The sequence below is a fragment of the Cyanistes caeruleus genome, chromosome 6 (genome assembly GCF_971803275.1).
Source record: "Cyanistes caeruleus chromosome 6, bCyaCae1.hap1.1, whole genome shotgun sequence".
NCBI lineage: Eukaryota > Metazoa > Chordata > Aves > Passeriformes > Paridae > Cyanistes > Cyanistes caeruleus.
In genome coordinates this window covers 27,121,515-27,138,611 of record NC_141706.1, presented here as the reverse complement: position 1 = coordinate 27,138,611, position 17,097 = coordinate 27,121,515, and the positions used below count along the sequence as shown (strand labels likewise).

The 17,097-nt window shown below is 36.3% G+C and overlaps 1 protein-coding gene across 6 annotated transcripts in view; it reads left to right on the top strand.

Moving 5' to 3' along the window:
- LRRC4C (leucine rich repeat containing 4C) overlaps positions 1 to 17,097 on the top strand; it is a 587,704-nt gene that overhangs the window by 304,161 nt on the left and 266,446 nt on the right. For all 6 annotated transcript variants that reach the window (XM_086892224.1, XM_086892221.1, XM_086892223.1 and 3 more), the window contains one exon: positions 2,950 to 3,039. The gene's annotated coding sequence lies outside the window, so the exon portion shown is untranslated. The remainder of the gene's footprint in view (positions 1 to 2,949; positions 3,040 to 17,097) is intronic.

Below are 17,097 nucleotides of genomic sequence, written 5' to 3'. Positions count from 1 at the left end.
GAAGTGGCAAGTTAAAATTAAAAAAAAAAAATACAAATGCAATAGAAATGTATGTACGACATAGCAATATTTCCATTTCACTCAGCTTCAGGTGGGGCATTTTGTTTACTCTGGGTTCTGGAGAATTTTTTGATAAATACAAAAATTGTGATAGTAGGAAAAAAAAAATTGGTGAAATTCCCAAAGGTTTGTAGTGTGGGTTTTTACAGTGAAGAGTGAGAGCAGTTATTTTCATTCTCACTGCAGGTGAGACATAAAGTTGTGGTTTTTATTTTCTAATTTTAACCAGTGGAAATATGATATTAGGGATAACAGAGGTATGGAAAAATACTGTCATGGATGCTTTTTATTAATAGTTTCTCAAAGTACCTAGAGGGCAAGTAGGCAGAAGGCTGTCTGAACATCCTTGATTCTATTTCAGTAAATCAGTGTATGTGCTTGTGGATTAGTTGAATTCTTCTGAAGTTCTGCATTTGGAGGATGTTAATAAATAAAAGTAAGTGACACTGCTCTGGGGGTGTGGATATTTAGAACATCTTACACACTTTGCTGTCTTTCAACTTGACGTTTAATCATCGTTCTCTTAACTACAATGTTTCAAGTTCAAGACCCTCTGCGGTGTAGACAACACTAATTATAATACCCTTGACTAATGTTTGTGTAAAATTTTATAATTACATCAATATTGCATCATGCTGATTAAATGTGGTTTCACATTTAGAGTATCTCACCTTTACTTTTTTCTCTTACTACTTTTTCTGCCTTAAACTCACAGTGCTAAACTTTCAGTAATGCTTATTAAAACAATAAGTTTTTGTATGAGAAGATAATTGGTTTCAGCTCTTCATGTTTAACAGTGGTAGTTTTGGTCACTATTTGAGAATGGGCTGTGGGACAAACTCTTTTAAACTACTTAATATTTTTACTTTTTCATAAAGCCATTATACCCTTTCCTGAATTATTTTCTGTGATATACCATACTAATGACTTCTTAAATGTCAGTAAAAGGATTCTTTTCCCCAAAGTTTACGTCTGACTCTGGCTAAAACTCTAGTTTCATTTATTTTTCTCACTCAAATTTCTAATATTTTTTCTCTAATGATCTTTGCTTCCATACACAGTATATTCACAGTAAGCACATGGTATCAGGGGCTGTGTGGTCACTGTAGGCCTAATCACACTTACACTCTTAGGTGGCGGTCTTAATCTTATGTGGCTACACACATGGGTGTGAAACAAAGCTTCACTACATTATCCAAGGCAGAGAGGCTGCACTGAACTGCTGCATTCTTAGGCAGAAATAATTTATCTTTTTGCTGGTCCTGTGGAGATATTTCTATGAGAGTCAAAGCAGGTGAGCCACACATGAATGAATCTTTGGAAATTTTTTTCTTACAAGAGACATCGTTTGGTGAGGGAAAGGCTACAGCTACCTAAGTTCGACATGTAAAGATCATTTTACCGTGTTTATACATTTCCTTACTCTCTGTGAACCCATGCATGACTTTTGAACAACTGGAAGTCATCAAAGCAGGCAAGGGGCTATGGGGAATAAAAGGATCATAGAATAGGTTGAGTTGGAAGGGCCCTTTTAAAGGTCATCTGGTTCAACCCCTCTGTTGAGGGCAGGGACAACTTCCACTAAATCAGGTTGCTTGTAGCCAGTCTGTATTTCTTTATGTCTAGATAAATGCAGGATGTCAGAATCATTGTTCCATGAAAGGCTGACAAAACTGGAAAGCTGTTATCATGCTACCAGAACTCATTCCATGAGTACCTGCATGCCATCACTTGTTGCCTTGTAAGAATTTGATGAACCTTTAGATGTGGATTTATTAGATATAACCTGTCACTTTCTCTCACTGCAGTTTAACCTCAGTGATATTTTCTCTCAGTCTTGAAAGGTTAAAAATTACTAAAAGCTTTGAAGTAATTTTTTTCTTATTTCCTTATTTCCTTATTGTTTAGTGTCCTCATCTGTAGAACGGCTGAGGACTGGTTCACAGGGGTCACAAACAGTAAGGAAAAAAACCTAATAATTTAGTTATTCAGTTAAAAAAAAAAAAAAAAAAGGTCAGGAATCTGAAGGAATACATTCACTTGTCAAAAATGCCTGAAATTCCCTGCTGACATCCAAATTCCACAACGCTGATTGAAATCTTACAATGTTTTGTTATTTTAGGATAAGAAACAAAACTTGATAACTAGGGTTTGTTTACAGGTGCATGAGGCAAAAATTTTAAAATAATTTTAATTTCCTACTAGAGGGAAAGTTATGCCCTCTTAGACTTCTGTCAGAGGAGTAGAGATGAACTGCATATCGAGTATATATACGCATGTATATATGTATAGAGTAGTCTTCATTCTCTTGCCAGCCTATTCCACTCTTAAATTGATTTTACTGCAAGAGTCTATTATTCAGCCAACCTGTTTCTTTTCTTCATGTATTCTCATTAATACATATTGAAAAGGGATAAAAGGAGGTACTCAGGGATATAATATGAAGGATTTTCTTCCAGTCCTTTTCCTATTAATATTCAAGGAAAATCTGGGTTTTTTTTACATAAGAAAAATGTTAGGGTTTTTCTGGACACGATTACATTTTCTGCTAGACTATTTGTGAAAGGCATTTTTGGTAGGAATTGAGAATACTTGCTTCCTGAAATAAAACCTTTGCTCCTGATGGTGCAAAATAAAACAGAAATATTAAACTCCCTGCGGCTCAAGTAACACTAACCTATACATGAAACATATTTTGAGTATTATAAAATATTAATAGTATGCTTACCCTGACAAATAAAGATTTAATTATGCGGGTTTTTTAATGACATTGTAGCATGCTCCTGTAAATTTCCCAGCTGTGGTAATGCATTTTTATGTATTATCTTAATGTGTCTACTAAAAAAATGTGTATCATTTGACCTTACTTTTTTTTTTTTTGTCTTTCAGAAATGAATTCCTTTATTGCAAGAAATTGTGATTATTTATTGATTCAGAAAGAAAACAGACTGACGTTCTCTTGGGTGTTCTGAACAACATGTAAGTTTACTAACTTTACTGTAACTGATAATGTCTTCAATTTAGGTAGTGATTATTATTTGATTTTAGCAAAGAAATCTTTGATTAGAGATGTTTATGTATTTTTTTTTTTTATCAGAGCAGCAGCAAGGTGCAGTGGCAGATTGTCTGCCAAAGATATTTTTATCCTCTTTTTTTACTTTGCACATTAATATTCATCAGGTTCTACTAATCATTTGTAAGCTTCACATAGGAAGGTTCATAGCAACACAAGTTAAAATAAATCCTAATTGATAAGCGAAGCTCTAAAAAAAAAATTATACAGGGCCTACCTGGTCAGCAAAATGACCTGGCACTAGATAAATGCCTTTATTCATTAACTTCCCCCCAAAATAACAGTATTGTGACCTTTTCTGGCAGGAACTGCAAAAACACAACTTCACAGTGGCTGACAGAAGTGTAAACTCTGATTAAAATTTTCAGTTTGGAGGAGATGCTAAATAATATTAATGACCTTCTCTGACTTAATGCACTAGTACAGAAAGGGAGGCTAAAAAGGCCATTTGTTCGTGCCCAGGGCAACGTGTGCGGAGCATTGTCGCTGCTCAGTAGCAGCATTGTTTCTGGCATCGCTAGTGGAACAACTAAGTCTTAACTTTTCTTCTGCTGATATTTGATTTTGTTGCCATAAGCACTTCCTGCCTGATGATGATGATGCCTTGACTTTTGAAGGGCTAATTGATTCAGCTTTGTTCAAGTCATTGTTTTAGTCTTTTCTGTGCACAGACATTTGCGGGGACAATTCATGGGCTCCAGTGTTGGGGGACTCAGTATCTGTCATCCTAATAAGTCATGCACTCACATAGAAAGAGGATTTTGAGCATCCTGGTTTTCAGTGTTTTCAGTATGATTTCTGTCAATGTTTTTAGAAGTGCTCCAGTCCACGAGTAGAAAAGATGTCACTGGCTGAGGTGACGTGTCATATCTAGTGACTAGTCAGAACTTAAATGTGAGGTTTGACACAGAGCCAGCACACTTGTCTTTGTTCAGGTGAACTTTTCAACAACTCTAAAAAAATAAATTACTTTATACAAGATGGTATTTTTGCAAATATATTATCAATTGAAGGAAAGAGTAGTTTGAATCTGTTCAAATGTGGGTGGGGATTCTCAAATTGGGATATAAAAGCTATGCGATGGAAACTGTAGCATGTCTGTGTTCTCTGCTGAATGTCTGACAGCAAGAAGCTGCAAAATGGATCCTCTGGACAAAAAAGTTGAAGGTGTGCTGTCAAAATTCTTGTTTTAGCTGAGCAGTTGACACAGATGTTTGTAACTTCCTGCAGGATTAGACTGATAGAAAAATAAAATCACTGGGCATCCCTTTATCAACATCTAGATAGTCTTTTTTTCTGATTCATAAATACTTCCAGTGTCATGATCAGAGGGTTTAAGATCAGGGTTTTCATTGTTAGGGAAAGAAAATAGATTTTTCATTATTGTCTTGGAAAAAAGATTTCTTTTATTTGATATGTGTCACCCTGAAAATTAAGCCTTCTGATAATGTTTTCATAGTTTTAGTTACATTCCCATGTAAGTCCTATGAACATAATTTGTTTATCACATTCCTTCTAAGAAACTTCCTTTGATGGATGTTTCTCATGACCAGTGTGCTTGGGAAGGTGGTAACTTAATTATCCAATCCCTGGTCATTGTTGAGAATCTGTAAATACTGAAGTCAGAGAATAAGAGATGTTTTTTTGTTCTGACACTGAGAGTGTTCATGTGAATCATTTTGTGTCCTTTAGCAACAGATATGCTCATTAGATTTTGTGATAGATGCCATCAATTTGAAATAAAAAATGAAATCTCTTAGTACCATTTTATTGTGCAGACTAAAAGTTAGGTTACAGTTGGCCTAAAAAAGCCTAAAAAGACTGTTGGCTGTAGCTGATGAGGAAGCCTCAGCTTTCCATTTGTGACATCCCATCATTTACATTTCCTGCTATTACTACACTTACAACTTTACAATGCGTGGTTCTTGTCTCTGCTTTTTGGATGACTCCTAGTCCCTGCTGTTGTAAAAGGTTAATAAAAGCTGTGCTGCACGCAGTACTAATTTATGTACACATCACCCCTCAGTCCAGGAGCTAACAAGATAACTAAACACACATGCTGATTGATTTTCAGCACATTCAGCAATCAGAGGTATCCTGGCAGCCACAGGGTGGTGTCGGTACTGCTGAGAACTGATCTACGCTTTGCGAGAATTCTTTTCACATCAGAAAATGCAGATTAGTAGAAACTAAAATGTGTGTCCTCAGCCTTTCATCCCAACTGGCTCCCTGTTATAACCTTTAGGAATAGCCATGCTTTTCCACTAGAAGCTAATTAAACATGGTTTTCTCATGGAGGCTGGCTGCCACAAAGCCTGGAAGGGCGAAATTGGGCTGTGCTCCTAGCCAGAGTGTTTTTGTGCTAGAAGTAGCTCCTAGGGACCCTGAAGGCCTGGGAGATGGGGCTGGAGCTGTCTGTGCTTTTAAAAGGCTTGTCTGTCTCAGGGGGCTTCACTTCTGGGGTTAAATTAACCCCCACCCTTCAGATCAGGTTATGGGATTTTTGAGTACTTGACAGTACACTGAGGATCTGTGAACCTGGAGCAGCTCATGATACATTTCTTTTCGTTTTGTACTGCTTTAATATCTTTCATTTTCTAGAGTTCTTCCTGATTCAGTTTGTACTGTGTTTTTTCTTTTAAAAAATATCATTATTTGATAGAATAGAAATTCTGTTAGGAGTTTTATTGCAGTGTGATTTGGGGGGTGAAAAATTAATCATCTGAGTAGTGCTGATAATAGTCCAGGTACATAATATTTTAAAGTAGTTTTATGTGGATATTATTCTTCAGCTGAAAACACTATTTGGGAATGATTGATTTAATTCTTTTGTCTAGTTAGAGACTTGGCTTCTAACTGGAAGCATTTTACACTGTGTAGTTACTTGAGGCACTGTTATTTTCAATTCAACAGGAAATGGCTCTAAGTAAGAGCAGAGAAATGAGTGACATTGTGTTAGGGGACTGTGTATCTCAAAATACACAGCTTCAGCTTGCATGCAAAAACATCATTTAGCTGTGATAATAGAAATTAGATTTCAATCAGTGTGCTCTTTGTTATTAATCCATTTTCCTCCTTTCATCTGAAGAGGTCCTAATAACACGTTAGAAAAATCATACTCTTTAAAAACTGATTTGAAATAAAAATGCTTTTGAAGCCTTGTAATTTCAGGCATGCATTTTCTAATAATAATATGTTTCCTTGCTGCTAATGCATTGATGCATACTTGTAAATGTGCACAATGTTGTTCTTTTATTTTGGTCCAAGTTTATTGTTAGGAATTAAATCGTTCTTCCTATTTAAGAAAATTTGTGAGGGAACTGTAGGAGATACAGCAAGAACACTAAATTTGAAGACCTAATAAAGACCTTGAGTTCTGAGGACTGGTTATTAATTTGGAGGGTTGAAGGCCTGAGGTTAACTTTTTCCTCTGGGGCAGCAATGGTGGTGTTTCAAGTAGTTATAAATCTTTGATGTTTCATCAGTTTCAATTACTGTCTGAAGGTGAGGATTTTGTAGTGTGTGCACCCAAGCAAACACTTCTGTGTGCATCCTGCATAGCAGAACTCTCATAGAGCTTAGGTTGCTATTGGATTCTCAACTGTGCATTTTTATGCAGCTACATTCTAGCAGACATTTTTTTGGATACAGAAGGCTTCTGATAGGCTACTGTTTATCTTTTTTGGTTTCTGGGGCCAGCTTGAAGAACAAAAGACTTACTGTCAAAAATGTTGCAAAATTACTGCTAATTTAGTAACATTTCTTAGTTTCTGCTGCTTTTAGTCTAGCAAGTCTTACCTACCTAATATACTCTTTTCAAAACTCCCTTTGAAGTTGGGGGGAGAGGAAAAAACTCCCCGCTATGAATGTGGCTATAATGCTCTATCTGAGCACACCCCTTCCTGACACTCCCACGTTGTGCCACCCCAAAAAGGGATGGTGTGCCCAAAATCCTTGTCTTAAGGAGCTTAAAGGGGCCTCTCAGTATTATTGTCTGTTGTCCTGCAATCTTGCTGCTTCTTGTAGGGCTGATTTCACCACAAACCCTTTTCCCATACAGAGTCTTGCTTTTCAGCATCCTTAGAGCTTTGTGAGTAAAATTGGGTTGGATGAGTGGGATCCTCTGGTCCATGATGCCATACGTGAATGGATAGCCCATGGATAGGAAAATCCCATTCATCCCGCAAAGGCTCCTCTGGATGAATGGGACCAAGAGTTTGATATATTCCTGTCTCAAAACCCAGCAGCTTTAGGACCTCCTCATGGACCAGTGCCCAGTCCCAAGAAGCTCTTTTTAAATCATACAAAAGCCAGGCTATGATGGAAAAATCAGGAAAATTCTTCCTCCGACACCCCAGTAATAAGGGACACAAACAGGTGCATCTTTGTACAATGTTTTTTTATCTGCTCTGGCCTCCTGTGGTCATCCTCCCCCAGGTGGGGCTCCTGCTCTGGTAGCCACTCTGGGGCTATACTGGGGCTCCAGGCACGGGTGGGACATTGCTTCCAGTGTGCCAGGGACTCACAGCTGCACTAGAGGCTCCAAAGGGGACGTGGTGTGGGGCAGAGCACCCTTCCACCTCCACTGAACTTGATCTGCTCCCTCCCAAACACACCCAAGTTGTTTTGAGCCAGTCATAATTTTTTCAATCTTTCTCAGATTGCTGAGGTACTGGGCTTATAAAAAGTTGAAGCATTTCAAGCATTAATGTCTGCGAGAAATTATAGATAGTATTATTAGGTATCTGAGCCACTTCCACTCACCCAGGGCAGAAAGTAAAAGAGTAAAAAGAAGGCTTTGATTAAAGTACATCAAAACTACATGCAGTTCAATTTAGTCATCATAAACCTTCATGTATATTAAATGCAGTTGTTTATGTGTTAAAATTGCCTTTACTTTATTCCTATTAATTAAACTTATTTGCATTTCTTAGATACTTTCATCCTCTGCAACTTAATACACTGAGTGTTATTTATACCATGTATCACAAGTTAAATACAACCTTATTCCCAAACTCTACTGACTCACTTATAGATTTTCAGTTATCAGACTGCAGATCTGGCTGACAGTGAAATTACTACAAAATTGTTTTGTCACCAAAGTCTCTTTAAAACAGAAATAAAATAATTTCCTTTGCATCATCAGTTTGTGGTCTTGGCATTTAAGATATTTCCAGAAGGTAGGCATGATTGATACCAATTCATTAGCTGAAGCTTCTTAAGTTATACCCTAAATGTTGACAAATGACCATTTTTTCCCACCAGTGTCCTTAGAGCTTTGATATATTTACGTACAAACAGCTTCTGAAGATGAAAAATTAATCAAACATGTTATCCACTGTTATTCTCCATGACTGTCCTTTAAAATGCCAGAACAACAGTTCTAGATTTGAATTTGCCCAAATGGGAGTGTTCTTGGTTTTGCAGAAAGGCTAGAAGGATTGTTTATCTCTTAAGCCATTTTTGTTATATGGCCCTGTGATCTTTTGGGCCAAAGAATCAGAAGGTCTCATAGGTGACTGAAAAATAGGAAAATGCATGGTTTTGTGTATACTTGTTATAGACACTTTTCTGCTAAACAGAGGGAAGCTTCCATGGTGCAGACTGAGGGATGCTGCTTGGCTCGAGAGTTTTCTCCTGTTTTCAGAGTTGCTGTTTGGCCTGGCTGCTGCAGAGGTGCAGGGCTGCTGTCACACAGCTGGCAGCTTGGCCCTGGCACAGGGAGCAGCTGGCTGTGCACCGGGCGCTAGCTGAAAGCTTGCAGTTGGGTTTGGAAGCGAGGTGCATGCCAAGACCAGATACGTGATGAAATGATCTTGTTTTGAAGGAAAATTTTGATAGAAGTCTTACAGTACTTTGAACTTGGTATACCAAAAGGGTGCTCACTTCTCTCCAGTTCTGAAAAGTGGTGTTTGAAATTCCCTAGTTTTGAGGTATTGAAATCAAAACTGCTCTTGGGTGCCTCTTTGTTGCTGTTGTTTTATTGGCATCCTGACAGTCCTTATCTTTGTTGAAGTTTCATTCTGTTGAAATTCCTCTGTTTGATAAATGTTCCAAACTGCTTTATTAAAAGAAAAGCCAGATACTTTAGTCTTATGAAGTATATCCTACATTTGTTGTTAGTTGAGAAAAGGGGCAGAATTGATATGGTAACGTTTTATCTGTGGTGTGAAAAACAAATACCAAGAATTTCAGCTCTCTTTTTTATCTCTGGAAACTGGATTATACCTGAAAATAAATTCCAGCTCTATATACGCATTTATGTCTTGACCATAGTAAATATTCCTAATATTTTTGTCATAAAAAAATAAATATATGATAAAAGAGTTTTACACTTGCTGTGCACGGTTGTTTTTCCAGCAGACCTGCTTCCCTCAAAAATAAGATGATAAGTCTGTGATTTATCTATATATCTGTCTAAATAATCTAAATATTAATGCCACAGAGAAGATGTATCACTTCAGTCCTGGTATTCATTGCCAGTTTTGTTAGAGAATTGTCACTTCTGTAAATGGAAATACTTTAAGCATTGGGGAAGAGTAATTAAGTTTGGATAATGCTGTTTGGCTAAAATAAAACTAAACTAATTTCTTCACTAAATTCAATTCCAAATCTACTCAGAGCTCTGGAATATTAATTTACCAATATCCTATCCACTACACACATAGTCACTCACTCATGTTTGCTACCTAATTCTATTTTGTTCTTTTGGAGGATAGATACTGTCTGCAATCAAAAATGTCTGTGTTAATTTATTCTCATTCACTCTGGTGATCTGTGTATGTGTATATTATATTTTTTAAGGCATCATGCCTTGTGATTTGAGAAAACAATGCTGTTAATTATGGTATGGCTATGACTATATACTTCTACCTGAAGAAGCCATGTACTTTCCTCACATTGACTCCCACTGTAATGAGAATAGTAGGAGAGGAAAAGAAGAGTGAGTGAAAATGCATGTTTATGGGAAATATCAGCTATTTAACGTCATCTGAAATAGTAAAATAAATTCTGATGAAGAGGTTTTCCTTAATAGGTGATGTAGCTAAAAATACATGGTAAATCACCAACAGTTGACTAATGAATATGAGTACAAATAATGAGTATTACTGATAAATAAAGCACATATTTCTCTAGCTCATCTTCTTCCACTTATCTCCATAAATACAAAATGCAAATACACAGAGAAAGGCAAAGTTGCATTAAAATAGGAAACACCTGAAATTTCCCAAGGTGATCATCATAAAAGAATTAAATGCTATGAATTGTTTTATTAAGCAGTCAATTTATTGAACAGTCACTCCAGTTCTGTTGCTGTCACCTACATATACTTAGATCACATTAAACTCTGCATTGTTTTCTACTTGATATGCTTCAGGTCTTATGTCACAGGGGGACCTGTGGCTAGAGTAATCCGTGAATGCTATCAGGCAACGTGAAAAATACAGCTACTGTCACCCTAAACACATCTGAGAAGAATCAGAGCAGCTGTGTAGCTTTAAATGTCCCTGCTGCTGCACACCATGAACCTGAAAATGGATCACCCCTGTTCTCCAGAACGCAGTCAAAATGTCTCAACAACAGAATGTGAGAGCTTCCACAAGCTGTCTCAAGGCTCTGAGGGTATAACTCTTGGAAAGCTACTTGGCTGAGCCCAGAGTAGTAAACATTTCTGTAAGGGTCTGCAGCAGCCCTTTTCAATCTGCCTGTGAGCTTTGAGAGAGTCAATAATAATGCAAGGACACACTACATTTTCACATCTTAGGACACAGTTGGTAGTAATACTCTTTTGAGTATGGAGAGCTGCATTAAGTGAAAGAGCTGATGAAAACTATTATTGCAACAGTTCTGGAGATACAGACAGCAGTCTGTTCTGCTGTCCTGACCTGAATTATGGGAGGCAGACATCTGAAGGAAGGTATAATCCGAGATGATAGCTACTAGACATTCTTATATCCCTCTCTTGTTTTCCTCAACTTGAGACAACTGGGTTTCTGTGAGTTTTAGGTGATTTGATTTAGAAAAAAAAAGGGTCAAAAGGTAGCTTCAGGAAAGTGGGTGTCAAAGAAATCTTTCTGAGGATGCTGTGATTTTTCCTAAGGGAATATTCTGTTTCACAGTACTATGAGACAAATCTATCACTTACCAAAAGATGGGATTTTACACAAGCTTCATACTCCTGGCATCTCTATTAGAAAGTACTTAGATGATTTTCTATTTCAAATGTTGTTAACGTGGGTAAATGCCCACGTTTCATGTTCCAATTACTGTACATATTTTTAATGCTACTATCTTAGTAAAACAAAGTAAAAAAGGTAGTGGTGTAAAACTGGTGACTACCTAATTTGTATTTCCTGTATGAAAACCAGAACATAAAAGAAAGAACCTTTTGCTTTCCTTTCATTGTGTTTTGAGCCACTTTTCAAACTTCCATGGAAGCATTTAGCCAGAGACATGGAAAGGATATCAGAAGCTCTGACTTCCTGCACTTTCTGTTCCCTTTCTGCCAAGCCAGAGCAAATGTATATTTGTTACTCCTCAGTGCATGTTATGAATCAGCAGCAAAAAAGAGGACAAATATAGAAGGATGTCATTCAGGGTGAGATAGAGTGGTATTTTTTGTAATTCTTCCGTTATGCCTTCTATTTTCCTGGTGTTATTGTCCTCCTAGGCCCTAAAGCACTTTAAAGAGCAATACAAAACAGCTTTGGTACCATACTGACTCAATTTCACTGTCATTAACTCCTCCTCCATCTCACAGAAATTCTCTCATGGTATTCTGAACATTTCTTTTTCAATTCTTTTTCATTTTCATAAGCAGCTGTCTGAATGGCCAACAAAGTGCAAAAGTCTCTCTTTCCCATATCTATAGCCAGAAGGCACATCAGAAGTATAAAATGGACTGAAAAAGTATCCAGTGACACTAAGTGGTGGTGGACCACACAGAAGGAAAAAATTCTGTTGATACAATGATGGTGGAGATGTATTATACTGCATATCCAGAATGAAATTTGTTTATCCTCACCTCTGTTCATAGTGTGTGTTGTGTTTTCAGAAATGGAAAATAACCTTTGTAACCTTTTGTTCTGTTTGGATGGAGTAATTGATGTTTACATCTATGCTATATTTGCCCTCTTTTGAAAACAAAGCACAACAACACATTCCTGAAAAATACTTAAGCTTTACAGAACAAATAAGACGTGCTTTATGGAGTGTTAGCTCCATGTCTTTACTGACAGCTATTCCTGTTTTGTGAAATACTTCCCAGATGATAATTTATTAAACACTATCAGATGCTTGATATTGTCCAAAGAAACAAAAGAACCTTTTGGTGTGTTTTGTTCTGTCCATTTTTTTGCTGCTAAAACACAGAAAGTGATTACTTCACATAGAATAAAACCCAAAAAAACCCCTTTAAAAGCATTCACACGTTGTTTTTGAGCATGTATGCATTATGAGCATGTAGGCTATGTGTGCTTATCCATAAATTATCAGATTCAGCATTTGTTGACTGTAAATGTGGCTCGTTGGGCTTGTTGCAGTTGGACTTTGCCAATCTAAACTATTCTATGATTGTTCAGCTCACAGTTGGCAATTCTGTTAGGTGCTGGTTTAAGGCAAGGAAGGACTGCAGAGGGAACACCCTGATTTTGTGGTGGGGATCCAATCCCCCAAATGTTTTGACTTCTGCTGGCAGAAAGCTGCCCCCAGGATTTGCTTGTATACAGCAAATGCCCATAGGAAGAGAGATGCATCATCACTGTATAATATTACTTTATTAAAGTCTTCATACCAGCCTAAATATACTTCATCAAGGTAACTTAGTGAACTGAAACATGGATGTTCTTTTTTAGATAAAAAAAAAAAATAAAAAAAAATACCCCAAAAACTAATCAAAGCAAAACAAAAACAACCAAAAAATCCCCAAAAGAAAGAAAAAAGATATATATATATATATATATATATATATATATATATATATAGAGAGAGAGAGAGAGAGAGAGAGAGAGAGAGAGAGAGACAGAGACAGAGAGAGAGAGAGAGAGAAAGAGTCAAAGTTGAAGTAAGAGGCTACAAGCCCAGAGAAGTCCACCACATGTAAAGGAAGCTTCAATGAAACCTGATGAATGAGATGGTAGAAACAATTAAATATATTTAAGGGGAAGAATTGCTATCTGTCGATGTATTTACAAATTCATGGATGAAATCGTACAGGAATAATAGGATTATTATATGTACTAATAGATTAGACCATGCCATTTCTTGAATTTTTGAATAAAAATAAAAATAAAAAATAAATAATGAGGTTTGAAAATGAATAATTCTACTTTACCTAAATTTCTTCAATGGTGCAGAAAGTTGTCAAATACAAACCTGTGAAGATTATTATGCTGAAAAGGCAGCATTCAATAGTTATATCATGTCTCTAAAGATGTTTTTCAAAAAGTCTGAATGCATTTTTTGTATATACAAAAACTAAATTTCTGGTACACCAGATTTATTTTAGGAATACAAAATTCTTGATCTGTGTACTATTTGAATTAGCCATCATTTCAAAATTCCAGATAACAGAAGCCTAATCAGTTTTAGATGGCAGAAATCAACTAAGTTGATAAACTGGAGTCAGCTGCACTCTGAAGGAAGTGATATATCATCAACTGATAGCTCAGACACAAACAATCTGAATTAAAGGTATAGTCCACTCCTAGACTGTGTGCTAGAAAAGCTTAACAATTTCTCAGCTCACCAGTGGATTTTGTTAGTGGGTTTGTGATGTTTGTTACATGAGTCCCTTACTTCCCTCAGCTTTAAAAATGAATGTTATACTTACTGATTATTTATTAGATACTTTGAGATGAATTGTAGAGAAAAATGAAAATTTGATAAGTATGTTTCAAGTAATTCTCATGCTTTGTTCCTCTGTGGCAAAAAGTGCAGAAAACCAAACCAGTTACAAATATAAATAAGGATTATTTTTTTTTACTGTTTGTTATATACTTTAAGTGACCTTGAATTCAGCAGATCATTATTTTTCAGGGAGACTTTATTTCTGTAGAATATTTCCGAGCAACTATAAATTAAATTATTAGTTTACACTACTGCTAATATTTTAACCGAGAGAGCACAACTCCTCCTTTTTTGTTTTGCCTCCTTCTTATACTTATCTGAGTGCATAGCACAGGTTATGATCAATCATGATTCAAATATAAGTTTAGGTTGTTTTCCCAATTCTGTTGCCTTCAGTCTGACAGCTGCTCCCTTGACATCTCCCCAAACTAGTCAGACCTTAGAAGTAAATAATGACAGGCAAACTAAGAACTGTCTCTCATGCTGACAGTCATTTTTCATTCCTGAAAGATACTGTCAGTTTCTTGGATGACTGCTTGAGTTTCTTGGACTGCAGCCACATTTGTTTTATTTTTGAGAAGTTCAAGAGATAGCAGTGTGAAATGAGTGACCCTTTTCATCCTTCATCTTGAAAAAAAAAACCAGTTAAAATGATCAGGTTGCTCTATTTCAACATAAACTTAGCATTTTCTCTTCCTTTCTTCAGGCAAAGAGAAAATAAATGGAATTTATTTCCTCAAAATTGTTTTGCGTAACTTAATCCACTGCTCCAGTAGTCAAAATGGACAAACATGTCAACGAAAGTATTTATCTTTGCACGAGCATTTTGTTAATGTTTCACTGGTATTTCTGATCCCTTCAAATAAGTGCTGTTGTGAAAAATTAGAAACAAAGGAGAAACAAGTTTGCTTTAACAAAGTAGCCATGGGATGTTAATGAATAATTCCTGCATTGAAATTAGAATTCTTTCTGCTCTTATTATTTCAATGAAGATGCAGAGCCAGAAGACCTATGGAGTCAGTCTTGTGTACATGAGGGGAAACCCACAAATACCAGGGTAATGCTGACTGACCCATTAGATAAAAGTTGTTTGACAAATCTATAAAGAAAATAGATAAATCGCTAATCACTTTCTCTTTTCCAGTCATAGAGAAGAAAAACAGGCAGTTCTTGCATTTCCAGTGAAAATGGAATGAATGAAATGTTCAGTAGCATTTTCCATGGAGGGCTGGAAATTTAAATATAAATAACACACTTTCAAGATGACAGTGCATCCAAAAAATCCTTTGATTTTAGGCCAAACAGCCCAAGAGAAAAAGAGAAATTCCTAATGCTTTCTGCCAAAGAAAAATAAATATGATTCCAAATTGAAACCCGTGAAGACGGTTGCGTATCTCTGGTTATGTTGTACAGTGGAAGTGTTTTTTGATTGCATGAAAACTAGTTGTAGGTCATGGATTTTAACCGTCAATACAAACAAAATATAGGATAACTGTTGATCTTCTAGCCTCACTTCATGACATTCTGCTTTTACTTTTCAATCAAATATACAGGAAATCCACATTTTAACTTTACAAAAAAAAAATGCAAATTGAATTAAATTTCTTTCAACAAAAATACATAGAAATTAGAGTGGCAATACAGTCTGTGTGCTTGCATCTTTTGCTGCTTTTGCTGAAATCTTTCTTTTGGCTTTAAACTTTGGGCTTTATATTTTATCTCCTTGCAGATGTAAAGTATGTATAGGTACAGGTATTTAACATAGAGCAGATATTCAAAGTTCCAAATGGTTCCTCATTAAATAGTAAGTAATAGTAATTTATACATGGAAAACCTTGATGGTAAGTCTGGTGATTTTTTCCTCAAAGGGATATATCCAAATATATCCAAAATGTCTCTTGAAAATCTCACATCAGAAGAAATTAATGTTCATTTCTAGAAATGGATGTTAAAGTGAATGGAGAAATGGCATTAAGAAGGAAATACCATTATATTTGGTGCATAGCTAGCCTGAGTAATCTATATAATTATAGAAATTACAGGAATCAGGTATTCAGAAAGAGATTAGGCATGTAGAGTTAATATTGAGAGCATCTGCAATTTCATTAGTGAAAAGCATATCTGTAAGGATTATAGTATTTATTATTAAAGGATGTACATTCAACACATTCTTGGTATTAGAGATAAATGTGCTTCTTTGGCTAAAGTATAATTGTAAAAGTCTCATTTCACTACTCTGTTAAGGTTAAAATAATGGAGCAACTCAGATTTAATATGGCACATTGACAATCAGGGATTTTTTTTTGAGTTACAGATATACCGTAATGCTGAAGGCAACAGAAATAGAATGGGGGGAAATTCCAAATACGAGAGGGAGAAACTTCAGTGATGGATGTCTTTGTCTTGGCAGCACAGAGCATCATCTTGTTTTTGGTTAATCGCTGTACAAATTTTATGGTCTATAATTATCTTTAATTATAGAGATACACAACCATTATGCTGAAAGGAAGATGATAGTTGTGCACAGTTAAACAACCTTCTTCTATATCTCTTTATTTCTGGAAAAGAGTATAGTATTATAATACTCGTAGGTGTTTCTTCTGTCAGTTTTGGAGCAGTATACATAACAATTATTTCTATTATCAACTTTCATCACTCATTAAACAGCTTTGAAGAACTGGGAGGAATATCTTGCTTTGTGTCAGCAGCTGGCAAAGCAAATTTGTAGAGCCAGCAGCAGGTGGATGATGAGGCTATAAATGTATTGGTGTTTGACACTCCAAATGATCTGAGGCATTGGCCTAGTACTTCTGGGGAAGGGTGGTCCTGTGTCACCCAAAATTTTCCATGGTTGCTTCTCAGTCAGGAGTGACTGAGTAGTTTCAAGGTCAGGAAGGAAATTCTGTTAGCACTTAAGAGATCCAAACCAGGCATTGGACAGCGAGCAGTCTGGAAATGTGCCTGCGAAATGCTGCAGTGTAGATTTGTCACTCCCTGAGGGAAAGAAACTTCTCTGTGCCTGTTGGACCATATTGAAGCCGTTCAGTGGTGTGAAGGTATTTGACTACACAACTGGAAAGGAGTTACGAGAAGAAAAGCAGTGCATCTTAATTTCA